The sequence below is a fragment of the Chiroxiphia lanceolata genome, chromosome 10, assembly GCF_009829145.1.
Source record: "Chiroxiphia lanceolata isolate bChiLan1 chromosome 10, bChiLan1.pri, whole genome shotgun sequence".
NCBI classification, from domain to species: domain Eukaryota; kingdom Metazoa; phylum Chordata; class Aves; order Passeriformes; family Pipridae; genus Chiroxiphia; species Chiroxiphia lanceolata.
The window spans coordinates 19,373,779-19,386,891 of record NC_045646.1 but is presented as its reverse complement, the minus strand read 5'-3'; the positions used below and the strand labels follow the sequence as shown (position 1 = coordinate 19,386,891).

Here is a 13,113-nt window from a genome sequence, read left to right as displayed (position 1 = left end):
GAGATGTAGGGGTCCTTCCTTCTATTACAGTGTCCTAGAGATTGTGATCTTTTCCCTATAACCTATAACATGCTTTATTAAGTACTTCTGAGCATAAGAGACCAGATGTAGTGCTGCATTATCCCTGTGGTAGATTAGCTCACTTGATTTCTAATCAGGATGTGTTGAGCACTGTTTAAATTGCCTGATATTCAATAGACACATCTAGTTCTCTAGATACAGGAAGTTCTGCATTCTGCCTACTTTAGGAAGGGCTGGTGGTAAGGTAAGGTAAGGTATCTGAAAGATATGACTCCCTTTACTCCAGCCTGTAACAGAAAAATAGAGGGCTCAGCATCTCATATTTTGGCACTTATCTCTGTTCTTATTTTCTACCTGTTTGTCTTCATTTTTGTTGCTGCTGTGGTCCTGTGGTGACAGTAGGAGCTGGAAGAACTGACATATTCATTCCCATTTGGCCTTTGTGGTAGCTGAGCTGAGTTGCTGTTGCACTAACAGCAAGTCCGACTGCCTGGACCCTGCCCAGAAGAATGGAAAAGACAGAGCAACTAGAGCTACTAGATGCAGATTAAGAAACTGCTTCAAAATATTGAGCAACATTTCAGCTTAAATGTATTGCAATCGATTTGCCACAATGTCATGGGAGTTTTTAATTGTGCTTAAGGATGTAGTTAAATTTAAACAAATTGGAGTAGAAGGACCCACGTGCCACAAAAGCCTTGCTCAGCAGCTTAACCCCAGGGTCTTTAAAAGCAAGGGTGTCATCAGTCAAGTATGATGACACTCACCACAATTGGTCATCAGTAGCACCACTAGTACTCAAGACTGATGAGAGGTTTTCAAATCACCACCAGAATGCCCAGTTACTCTTCTTGTATTACTGAGAGGGTGTTCAAGAAACAAGGCCAAAATTGCTTTGTTACAACACTGTGGGAGTAGTTCCTTGTGACATCAGGGAATGCCTTTAGAGGTCAATGTTGCCTCTGAGTAAAAGTGCTTCAGACTAGCAGGCTGGTATGATAATACTAATGCTGTCAAATAGGTAAGATGAACTTCAGAAGAAAATGAGTGGTAACCTTTGGAATGATTAATTATCACTCAAAAATGCATTTGGCATTTGTATATGAAATATACTTCTGGCAAAATATGTGAAATAGCTGCCATAGGGTAGTTTAGCTGAGCCATCCACTACAGGATCAATCCTGCAGGACAAGACTTTGTGTCTGGTATTGATGAAAACTCCTTGCTCGACAGGAACCACAATACAGGATATTAGAAAGCTATAACTGGTTCAAGACAGACTGCAGTGGCTGCCACAACAGTTTCCTAGTATTTTCAGAACCTGTAACACCCACAAAAAAAGAGAACATGATAGTGAGAATTAGATACAGGGAGTTTAACCAGTGAACTTTCAGTTTTGCCATATTGAAGAGCTAAGTTAATAAATCTTATAAAAGAGGAGGACAGCTTTTAGGCAGTTCTGAATTTCCAGAGAATTCAGGGAGAAGTGTAACAGCCAAGCTCAGGCCTGACACGCTGCCTGTCCTCCTTTCTTGGCATTTACTTTCAGATAAAACCAGCTGGACTCAGAATAGTGGTTCAGTGCTGAGTGCTTCCATGACCTGGAATTGGAGCAATTATAATTGACAATAGTTCCCTTTCTTCTATTGGTCTTGATAAACAAATTCCTTTTCCTTCCACTGATGTTTTCAGCTTCTCTAGGTATGCTGCTTTCCTCAGTATCAGTGGCTGTTTGTCTGCTGGAGCCCTTTGGACTCTGCACCACTCCTATTCACATGATGCTCTCACATTCCTCCTGGAGACAAAAATGCATGTTCATGCTGCTGGAGAGTGGAAACTTACTGATTGTACAGAGCTCGGCAGAATCTCCTGTTCCAGCCTCCTGACAGGAGCAAAGAGACAAGCTGCATTTCTGTAAGTGCTAAGCCAATAAAAGCCTCTGCACTGATGTTTCTTCCCTTCCTGTCTGTCCCTTCCTCCATTCTTATGATAAGTTCAAAGCAAGAAAGCTTCTTTTTTCTGTACCTAGGCAGTGATGGAAACAAGGTTCGCAGTGAATAAAGTCCCATTTCCGCTGTAGCCCTGCAAGTGGAACTGCCTACAGCAAGTGCTCAGATTATGTTTAATGTCTGACACATCCATCTATTTTAACATATTATAGCAGAAGATGGAACTGTTCCTTCGGAGTCCCCAGATGAATTAGCAGTACAAACTGGCCTTCTAGTGCTTGGAGCTCTGTCTACACTCCTTTGAACTCTTTTTTAGCCACAATCCAGACCACAGAGAAAACTGCAGTGAAACTATGAAGTGGCTGCTCTTTACAGTTTGATAACTTCATGAATTTATGTTTTTATTGCAACATTAATTTACTTAAGCCATTGCTTGTAGTGGAAGAAGATACCTGTGTATAATCTCACCTGTGTGTGACTATATTTGAAGAGAACAGCTCAGTGGATAGAATTTTTTCCCCATTTTCCCCTTTAAAATATTCCAACTAGTAAGCTTTAAGAAAGTGGTTCAAGCACATCTGCTGACTCCAAAGCCATAGCTATGCAGATACTTTAGTAGAAGGCTTGGTGAGTTACTCCTGAGGGTTCAGAGTAAAGGCAGCCTGTTTCTACCTTTCCTTCCATTGCTTGAAGCCCTTTTCATGAAGTCCTATAAAACATGCACTTTGAATGAGTCATATTATGGGCATTTACACAGTCAGACCTGCACATTGATTAATGATCAGCATTAAAGGCATGTCTCCAAATTTTCATCAAAATATCCAAGACTGGCTTTTCATCTGGGTTGTGATAAACTTTTTTGCAGACATGCATTTGCATCCAGTATGCCTGAACCTAGCAGAACAAAGTCTTAGTAGTCTGTAATTGTGCTATTAAAACTGCCAGTCTGATATCTGGAAATTTAAGTCTAAAGGCAGATATTCTTACTATAATTCTCACAGAATAGTAAGGAATGATAAAAAGCTGTTTGAGATTGCCTAAGTTTTAGTGCAGTACTGAGTGTAAACACACTGTCAATAGATCTCTGGTGGATGTGAATGCCAAGGGAGAGGAGGATTAGTGCTGTACCATTAGTTATGATGAAATGTACCTTGAAGAATGTGGAAAACTATTTTTGCTATCAGCAAAATCCATAAGGCTTAGTTTCAGTTAAAAGGTTCTGCTTTCCTAAGAAATTTAAACCCCTATTGAGCAGAGGGAATCAGCTTACATTTCCAAATAGATGAGACGGATGAGCTAAGACTTTTCCCCTCCCTATCTGTCTGTTCTCCTCCTTGGCTGCTGACTGTGGATGTGCTGTGACTCACCAGCTGTTCTGCACGAGGAGCATTTGGGCTGGAAGTGAGTGTGGGACAGGTGAGTGGTTGGAGCCTCTGTCCCCACACTCATCAGTCCGTTCCTTCCTTGAGCTGGCAGCAGAGTGCACAGCAACATGAGAACAGCCACTGTTCTGCTGAACACAGTTCAGTCCTGTATTCAGAGAAAGAAGGTCCAAACTTAGCAGTTTTTCAGCAGGATATTGATAAAACATTGATTTTTTCCAGATTTCCCCCCACCACCCCCCTTGCTGCTTTCCCCTGTCCTATCTACACACAGTCATTACCATGATGGCACAGTGCATTTTTTATTACTGCCTGTGCTGCATCACTTTTCTAAAAGGCAGTTTTCCTCTGCTAGTTTTACTTCTGCTGAGAACCCACAACCTTTATAGACTGTAATAATTTCTGAGTGACAGAATTGCCAGAACATGCAATGATGAAGAGGCAGCTTGGCTAAAGTTGGGTGGGCTCTATTTACTACCTCTGTAACACAGAGAGAAAATGTCAAATAGTGAATGGACAGAAAGCCAGACAGTTTGAAGCCCAGGATGCTGTGTTGTTGCTCTCATGTTTTTTTTCAGTGGCTTATTTTCCTTTTTGGTAAATGATCCTTGCGTTGTTTGCTTTTAAGAGAGAAAATTTTCTTTTTAATGGAAAGCAGTGAGAGAAATTAAAAATTTTAAAACAGAGAGAACTTGTTTTATGGATCTGTGGCCATGGCCAATATGAGAGATTTTACATAAAAGTGTTTTCTTTAGCTAAAAATACTGAGAACAAGTAGAACTCAGAGAAAATGGAGAGCTCTTCAATGCAAGGAGTGGATAGAGGCCTTGTTTTGCTTAGGTTGTTTGATTTCAAGATCAAAAAGAAATTTATGGAGAACTATAATGCTGTGGAGGCAGTTGTTTGAACTTTGGATTTGCTAACCCTAACAACTGCTGATATCCTTGAGAGGAAAATCCTTGGTAGCAGTGCTAAACAAGCCCACTGCTTTCATCTGCATTGGGAAAGGCTTTGCTGAAAATATCACTGCTGGGAACAGAAGAGGAGAGAGAAAGAGTTGGTGTAGTAGCTGCCTAGAAAAATCACAGAGGTGAAGAAAGAAGTGTTCTGAGTCTGATAAGTATAAAGTTAAGATTGAGCACTGGGATTTGATTGCCTTGTGGTTGTGTGAGTTCCCATAAGAGCTGGACTGCATGTTTGTGTAAAGCTTGTATGTCACTCTGAAGTTAGATGGCATGCTTCTCAACCTAGATGGCATGCTTATCTAGGGAAAGCACATAGAGGTTATGGGAAAAAATCAGTTTTTCAAAAAACTGCAACATGGGAATTCAGAAGTCCTAGTTTAGGCCAAAGGTAATTTTGAAGTTATATTGTAGTCTTCCTCTCCTTTTATGTTCTGCCCCTGTCTGACCTGCAATAGCTCTGAAGAAAATTGCTGTGTTGACAACTCCTGATAAGGCAAAGCAGAACCTGTACTGGAAACATTCTTCTTCAGGCAGTTATCAAAGTCCTTGCAGCTTCCCATCAAGGCAAATGAATCCACAACAACACAAATTGAATGTGGTTGTTGATCCTGAGTGCTTAAATACCAATCAGCATAGAGACACTGACTATTGCTTTGGCTGGTTCTAGATGTTATTAAATACTAATGTACTTTTCCCACCCTTCACCTGGCTTGTCTTCCATCTTGCTTTCGAGTTACTCTTTGCCAAACTTTGAACTGTGCTCCCCAACTCCCTTTGAACCCAGTTTCAGCTGGAAGCAGGACTAACCTGTGGTAAAAGGGATCTAAAACTACTTTGTTGTAGCAGAGATGTATCTGACTAGAAGCAGACAGGGATGTGCTTTATTGAGTGTTTCAAGCTGCCTTCCAGTGGGACAGAGCTGAAAACTGTAGCCCTCTTAAAAGCAGTAATGCAATTATGTGTTGTATAAATTCTTTAAAAATCATTTAATGAAAACCAGCCAATTGTGTTGTTATCAGCAGTGCTGGGGCAGGCAATGTAGAACCACAAGGTGATATATTTCAAGGCTCCTCAGCACTGGGGTAAAACAATCAGAAGCACTGCAACACCTGAGATTGGTGTGTAAGGCACATATTGAGCAGACAGCTACAAAAGCATTGTAGCAGTACTCTCTAGCTACTAAATATGCACTGGGTGAGTAAACATTTACTACTACTACAGTATTGCTACTACTACCACCACTAAGCAGATTGTATCTTGAGGGTCTAGCAAGTGTGGCTTTTGGAAAGTTGCTACTTTTTTTCTGCTGATGGCTAAATATGTGGATAGTCACAAGTTATTTGACAGCATATTTTGAGATCTGAGACATTATGCACATTATATTCTGTAAAAACAGTAATTTCATCTGTCTGTTATCTTTGCTCCAGAAAAAATCCCTTTGATAGGGCTTCAAAACTGTGTTCTCTGAAGTCCACCTGTAGCCCATGTAGTTAATAGGCTTGTTTCTGCTGATTTCGTGGGGCTTTGATATAAGAGTATATATGAAAAGAAATTTGTGTATTTCATAAGCATTAGGTACAGAATTATCTCTACAAGAAATTGGAAAAAATACACACCCTCTGTTAGTCTAACAGAGTAGTTTTTACATAAAGATGGAAACAGGCACTTTTTTAAAATAACCCCACAGTTCATTTCTAATATTAGTAACAAATTATATAAGCCCTGTTGTGTGAGTCATAGAGAAATCTGGATCAGAGATGTCATTTTCCAAATGATGGCTGCTTGGAAAGCTTCCATTCCTGTGCTATCCACGTTTTTCTGGAGATTTTGGCTCAAAAAATGTAAGCCTCATATCAGAATAATCAGATGTCACATAGAGGTTCAAATATCAAAAGGATTTAGTAGTGACTGGGATGAGATGAAATATATAGCAAGAAAAAAGAAAGAATGACAAAGCAATGATGTGCAGGGATGCTTTTCTGAAGCCGAGTGCTGGTTGGTATTCCCAGGGATTGAAGTGCTTCCCCTACTCTAGTCCCATCCAACAATCCCACTGTTTGGCTTGTCTTTGCCCCAGCACAGCAGTGGGCAGGACAACAGCAGCAGGATTATTGTATCCTAATGATGAAGTGTGCTGGCACAGTGTCTGGGGTAGCTGTAATACTGTCTGCCAGGCTGTCTAAGCACACACATCCAAGCAGATGTAGTCATCCACCTGTTTAATTAAACCAGAGCTCAGTTTCTCAAGTGCTTCTCACCTGGAAGACTTAAAATGTGCATGGCAAGACAGGAAATAAGGACCATGGAAAAGGACCACTTTACCAATCAGGATTATTTGAGACATTAGGGAGAAAAACCAAAAGGCAGTTCATAAGCTAGGAATACTTCAGACAAACACACATTTTAGGCTAGATGTGTACAACACTTTGTCTTTCTCTGCTCCTTTTGCCTCCATAGGTGAAATGTGGTTGCAAATATCCCCTCATGGCGTGGGATGATGGTGCATGATGCAGCCAGCAGTTGGTCAGTTAGACCTGGTGTAACTTCAGTGCCTGTTCTGATCTCTTCCTTTTTCACATCATTCCACTTGGAAAGTCTGTAGGATAACTCTGTGGGCAGGGAGGGATTCTGCTTTCTCAGAGAAGAAAATATGTTTAGTTTTGGGACAGGTTCTCTTTTCACTTGCTCTGATCAGCAAGTCTCCTTCCAGAATAAAGACAGTGGCATAAATGGGGCTAATAAAAACAACTACCAGGATCTGGACTTTGAAACAAACAGTGTGTGCAAACCTGATCCTTTCAACTTCCTTCACAAATTTCGAGTGTTCCCAGATGCTGAGTCTGTGATGTTGAGCTGCCCCAGTACTGAAGGTGGCCTCACAGTTACAATGGCACACCAGAGCAGCACACACTGCATTTAGCACCCAGGGCAGTGATGCTCATTTAAATGACTTGCCTAGGTCAAGTGTGATGCCCTGTTCTGTGAAACACTTTCATTCCAGAGTAGGACCAGCAGTGGTAGAGAAAGCTAACACACTAGGTAAAAGCCACCACAAATGAAACAACCCCCCAAATTGTTACTTTTTCAATATTGTCTTATCTGTTTTATAACATTACTTTAAAATAATGGAAGATAGTTAGTGACCCACATTCTCAGCTGTTGCAGACTTCTAGTGACTGTGGAAGCAATGCCCAGTTCACAGGGGTGAATTTGGCCTACTCGTATAATTCATAGTTTTTCATTTTAATGTGAGTACTCTGGAGGGGGGGTTAAAAATTGAGCCACTAAAATTAATCCTGTTAGGAGGATGAACAGTCAAAAAGGCAGTATAATTTTATGACTGATCCTATGAGACCTGTAAGCTCAGGGTAATTGGATTTCATACTTCACTTCTTGCACCTGAGCTGTTGCCTAAGGGAGAGCAGAATCTCCTCCAGTATTCATAAATCTGGTCCTGGCTGGAGAATCTCTGGACAATTCACTTGACAACTACCCTGTATTTTGTTTTCCTGCTTCATTGATACAAATCCTGAAACCTTACAGATATTTAAATTTACTGCAGCCACCACTTTTAAATCAAGAAAATCAGTTATGTGACCTTCAGAAGTAATGAGGCCTATCTTAGACCTCAAACTTTTCTGTAATTTTTTTTCCAAAAGTAAAACAGATGTGACTTTAAGAAAGGTCATAAATTGAACAGAACAATTCCTTTCTGTGAAGAACATTCATCAGTGAAGGGTTCATGCCAGCTCTGAGGAGAACCATTCGCTTGGGTGCAGTGTGGAAGGACACAAAGAAAAGCTGGTAGTGCTGCAAGCACAAGGCATTGGGAAAATCTTGGAGCTGGATCTCACTTGCCTATACAGTATCCACTCCTGTGCAGGTGAATCTTTCATTTCTTATATCCGGCTTCTTGAAAGCAGAGTCAGATTTCCTCAAATTTGCAGACTTATTTATAATGCATATTCTAGAGAAAGCAAGGGAAAGTCTACTCAAAATCAAATCAGTGACACTCAGTATCGCTTCTATGGGAGTGGTTTTCAGCTCAACCAGTTGTATTCTTCTGCTTTTTTTTTCACCTGAGTAATTAATATTAAATACTGTAACTTACTTGAAAACAAATGAAAGGGACACTCGTGGCTCAGGGGAAATAAATCACTTTAACATTTTCATTACCTTCTTATAAAGGTAGAGCTACTTATCTGCATTAGAACAAACAATCTAAGATTTCTGTTTATTTTTAATGTTTGGAAGCATTGTGTATAGACAACTTCCATTCATTTTGCTTGGATTTCTCCACAAAGAAACGTGGAGGAAGCAACATTTGAGGCATGTGTTCCCAGAAGAGAAAATATTTTCAGGGAGACTGAATAGGAAGAGCTTTAGAACTCCCTGATCTTTTTAATTGATTTAAGCTAATAAGATGTAATTTTCATGAAGCAACCACACTAGTTTGAATCAATCACAGGCAGACCATTGTCAGGTACCACTGAAGATAAACTACATGAGGAAAAACACATAAAACAAACAGGACAGAGAAAGAGAAGGAATTTAGCAAAGTTAAAGTCAATTTTATGCTTGTGGGAATACTTTCTTTCTATCAGGTAAAGTAGTAAACAATCCCCCCTGCTTTGATACAGAACAGGGGACAATGGCACTGGTTGCAAAAACTGCACATGAACAATGTAGCTCTAGGAAATTATGCACATCTAGGAAACAGTACCACGTATCCTTCTGATCTGTTTGGTTTTACTTTTATTTACTTTTTCTTAATGCATTTGTGTCTTTGGGGTGCAGAGACCGTAACTGCATGCTGTACTTAAGATGTTGGCAAAGCAAGGATTTATATGGCAGCAAAATGATACTTTTCAAAATGTTATTTCTCTTTGTATTCACTCAGATATCAGAATCCTAGAAAAACAGATGTTCACACAGCTTTATTTCCTCTGATTCAAATATAGGAAGCAAAAAAGCATCTAAAGACTTTTTCAGATTGAATTAGGCAGCAGTTATGTCTCATGTATTGTAGGGCCTTACATCAGTACTTGGCAATAGCAGCTGTCTTGTTGCTGTACTTGAAGTGACTGGTTCCTTCTGAGTGCCAGGGGTGAGATACATCCTCTACCTCATGATTTCCCAGCAGGACAGTCCATCTGATGAGGTATCTGGAAGATAATAGATGGTTTTTTTGGTGAAAGTATCCTACATAAACAGGACATCTGGCTTTATGGCTATTTTGTGGTATTGAAGCAGCACCCAGCACTCTGTGTAAAGAACAGGACCCTGCACCACTAAAACTGCAAGTCATCTCTGCTTGCACAGTCTGTCTCAATGGAACTGTGCATCAATTATCTCTCTGATCTGGGTATGAGTAATACACTAGAAAGGAGCTTAGTACCAGCAGTCCCTAAGAAATCTGTCAGTGAATTATAAAAACAAGTGTTTAATTAAAAGATTCATTCAGTCTCATGGCCAGAGAAGCTCAAAGTAGGACACCTGAACAAGCAAGACCTCATTAAGACCAGCTTGTTCAGAGCATCACTCACATAAGCACTGGTAGGGGAATTATCCTAACAACACTGCTTTGTAGAGAGAAATAAATCTCATTTGTTCTTATCGATGCAGGGCCTGTTATTTAGCAAATTCTGAAAATTCTTCAACGCTTTCATGGGAGTAACTTACATCTTATTATCTCAGGTGTGTTTTCCTTTACCACTACTACAAGAAAAAATTTAAATGGAAAACTTTACTAAGTTGGACTAAATAGGATTTATCTCAATCTGGTCCTCTTCCCTACACTGCCCACACCTACAGCTTCATTGTAACTGATGATTCTAACACACTCCTACACAGGCTGACAGCCCAGTGAAGATATGAAGGGTCATCTGTAGCAGTTCCAGGCCACTTTCCATTGAGAAGATGTCAATGCATATCTCTGTTAAATGAAGTCTTGCTTCACATCCTAATTCTTCATACAAATCTGGAAGATCAACCATTGCTTCCCTTCATACGTTCCAAAGATACTGTTTCCATATGATTACATTAATTGTGGCTAACAATCTTTTGGGATTTCAGCTACATCTCCTCTCTGCCCACACTGATTCCAGTAAGGATCCCACAATTATGTACCAGTGATTTACTGAGAGTTTTCAGCAGGAACATTTCCTCTGAAAAGACATCGGAAATTTTACTTGAAAAACTCATGGTACAGTTTGACAGAGTAAAAACTGGTAAATGTATCCTTATCTTTGACCCTAAGATAGTCCTTCCTTGACTACTGTACACACATTTTTTACTCTTATGTATTTACAATCCTTCTATTAATTTTTCAGAAGCTAAACATTTATTTATGTTAGAATTCTTCCTTCTGTATTTTTTTTTCCTCAGTGTCTAGGATGGAGAAAGGAGAAAAAGTGCACTTAATCTGCAGCTCTGGATTTACTTTTACATGTTCAAAGTCTCTGTAGAACTTCATGTGTGGACACAGAGAAACTAAAAATATAAGAAAGGAAATTCAGACTAATGACTAAAATCCCTGTACTGTTTTCACATTGATTACAGAAAAGGAGTGAAGAAACAATTCAGTGAGGACTCAAGCCTTAAGATCATGATAAATATTTTAGGTAGCACTGGAGGAAAAATTTCCAGGATAGGTGATAAGTATTGAGTTACTAATTGCCACGTATTTCTCACTACTTCACTTCTATCCATAAGTATTTATTGGCCTATCTTCATCTGGGGAGAACTCTTTGAGGTGAAAATATAGATGAATTTACATTTCACTTTTTGATAGTGCCAAAATCCCACACATTAATGTTAATTGCGGTGGATGCAATTTGTCTCCTGCAAATTGGATTTGGAGTATGAACGAGTTTATCCAGATCTCAATATCAGCACCAAGTTTTGCAACTCTGATTTTCAATACTTGAAACTGTTGTTTTAGTGTTTTCAGTTCCCTCCTTCATTTAACAGCACTAGAAACTCCTAAAAGAATGGATCATTTAAATATCCCAAGTAAGATGTGCATAAGATCACTACTTTTAATTAACACAGCAAATTTTCTTGAAGTAGCCATCTGCTTACCAAACCCTGACAGAGTTTTCCTGTGATGCAATTTAAAAACCCACTTTACAGCCTGGTGAACTGAAGCATGACAAATTAAACCAAGGCCAAAATAAACCACAGCCAGAAATAAACCAAGTCTAGAGAGAAAGTTATGTTTAGACTGTATAAACAAATTCTAGAAATCTGGACTCCCAGTCTCCCTGTCTGCTTATTTCTCTAACATGCTTGCTCTTACTCCATTAGACTCCTTCAATGACAATATTTGCAGCAACAGTTTGAAGTGGTGTGAATTCACTTTGGACCAGCAGAATTAAAGGCAAGAAGTGAGCTCCTCAGAGGTTCAGTGTGTCATGGTGAGCTGGGTGACTTCAGCCCACTTCTCACACGCTTCTGTGCCTTTAGAAAACCTGGGACTGGCCTAGAAAGGTCTGTGGCCTTTGGGGAGATTATGTGAGATGAGCTCCTGCTATTCCCTTTCTCTTTTGAGTTACTTGTAAAAGGATTGAAAATATCTTGGCCTTCAGCATGAGATCTTGTCTGAACATTAATCACTGCATGTGCTTTTATTAAATCTTTATTAAACCTTTTATTTAAATCTTGCTTTTAGGTAGGCTGATGTTTGCATCTATCTCTTGTGAACTATGCAATATATCTTATATGTGCACAGCTGGTGGGTGGATACAGATGTCACATATTTCCTTCCTCTTGCTGTAGGTACTAAACTTTCACTGAAAAGATATGTTTCCTCATTGCCAGTGGTGTGTGCGTGGGAAGCAGAGAGCTATAAAAAAGGGCGATTTTATTTTGTAGAGGAAACACTGTAAATCACTACTCTGTTCCCAGTTCCATGTGGAATCCCAGCATCTAATTGTTTAGCTCCTTTACTCTATCAATTTATTTTAATTAGGATAGCAAGATGTTTTAGGTATAAGAGGTTTACAGGATTTTGCTATACCTGTATCTATAAATATGACTGCGTAGTTAAAGCTTCTCTTACCTGAATTCAAAAAGCCAACCTGTTTAAAAATTAGGTGATAATTTTGCAAGAATTTCATCTTTTGCCTTCGGGAGTTATTACTGAACATATAAAATGATCTTTCTTACTCTACAACATGGCAGGTACTTCTGCTAAAAGCGCTTGGAACCTTGGATGGCTTGTGGATGATTTAGAAATCGTGAATGCAAAGAGAGATAACCAAGCTGACAAGTGTTTTGGTTGCAGACCTTGTTCCTGGTCTGGTTATCACTTACCTTCAGACTGCTCTGGCAAGCTCTCAGCCCCACTGTTGATTTCAACAAAATGCTGTCAAGGGTCACTGAAAGACAAGGCAGGAAAGAACATTCTTTCCACTCCTTGTTTCATTTTATGTCTTTCACGGTCCTCTAAGTCAATGTCTGCTCCCAACTGTAGCTTGTCCTACATACAAACTCTAATTTGTTTTATTTTTTTTCCTAATTACATAAATGGGATAAGGAACATATATGGAGAGTTTAATGTCTTTACTGGATTCTTAAGCACTTACAAAAACACTGAAAGAGTCTCTTATATGGTTACTAGATAGACTGAGATTAGGAACAGTTTGGGGTTGGCATTTCCAGGTTTTCTCATTTATTCTGAGTTGTGTTATTTGAAAATACATCCTTAGATCCTTACACTTCACTTCTCAGTCTCCACTCACATTTCCTGCTTCAGAGTTCAAGTTGACACATGAAAATTTAGGAGAAATATGT

The 13,113-nt window shown here is 39.4% G+C and overlaps 1 protein-coding gene across 1 annotated transcript in view; it reads left to right on the top strand.

The window, feature by feature from the left end:
- Positions 1-1,894: 1,894 nt before the first annotated feature.
- Positions 1,895-13,113, top strand: part of PXYLP1 (2-phosphoxylose phosphatase 1) — an 84,997-nt gene continuing 73,778 nt past the window's right edge. Inside the window, exon 1 of the mRNA XM_032698343.1 lies at positions 1,895-1,935. The gene's annotated coding sequence lies outside the window, so the exon portion shown is untranslated. The remainder of the gene's footprint in view (positions 1,936-13,113) is intronic.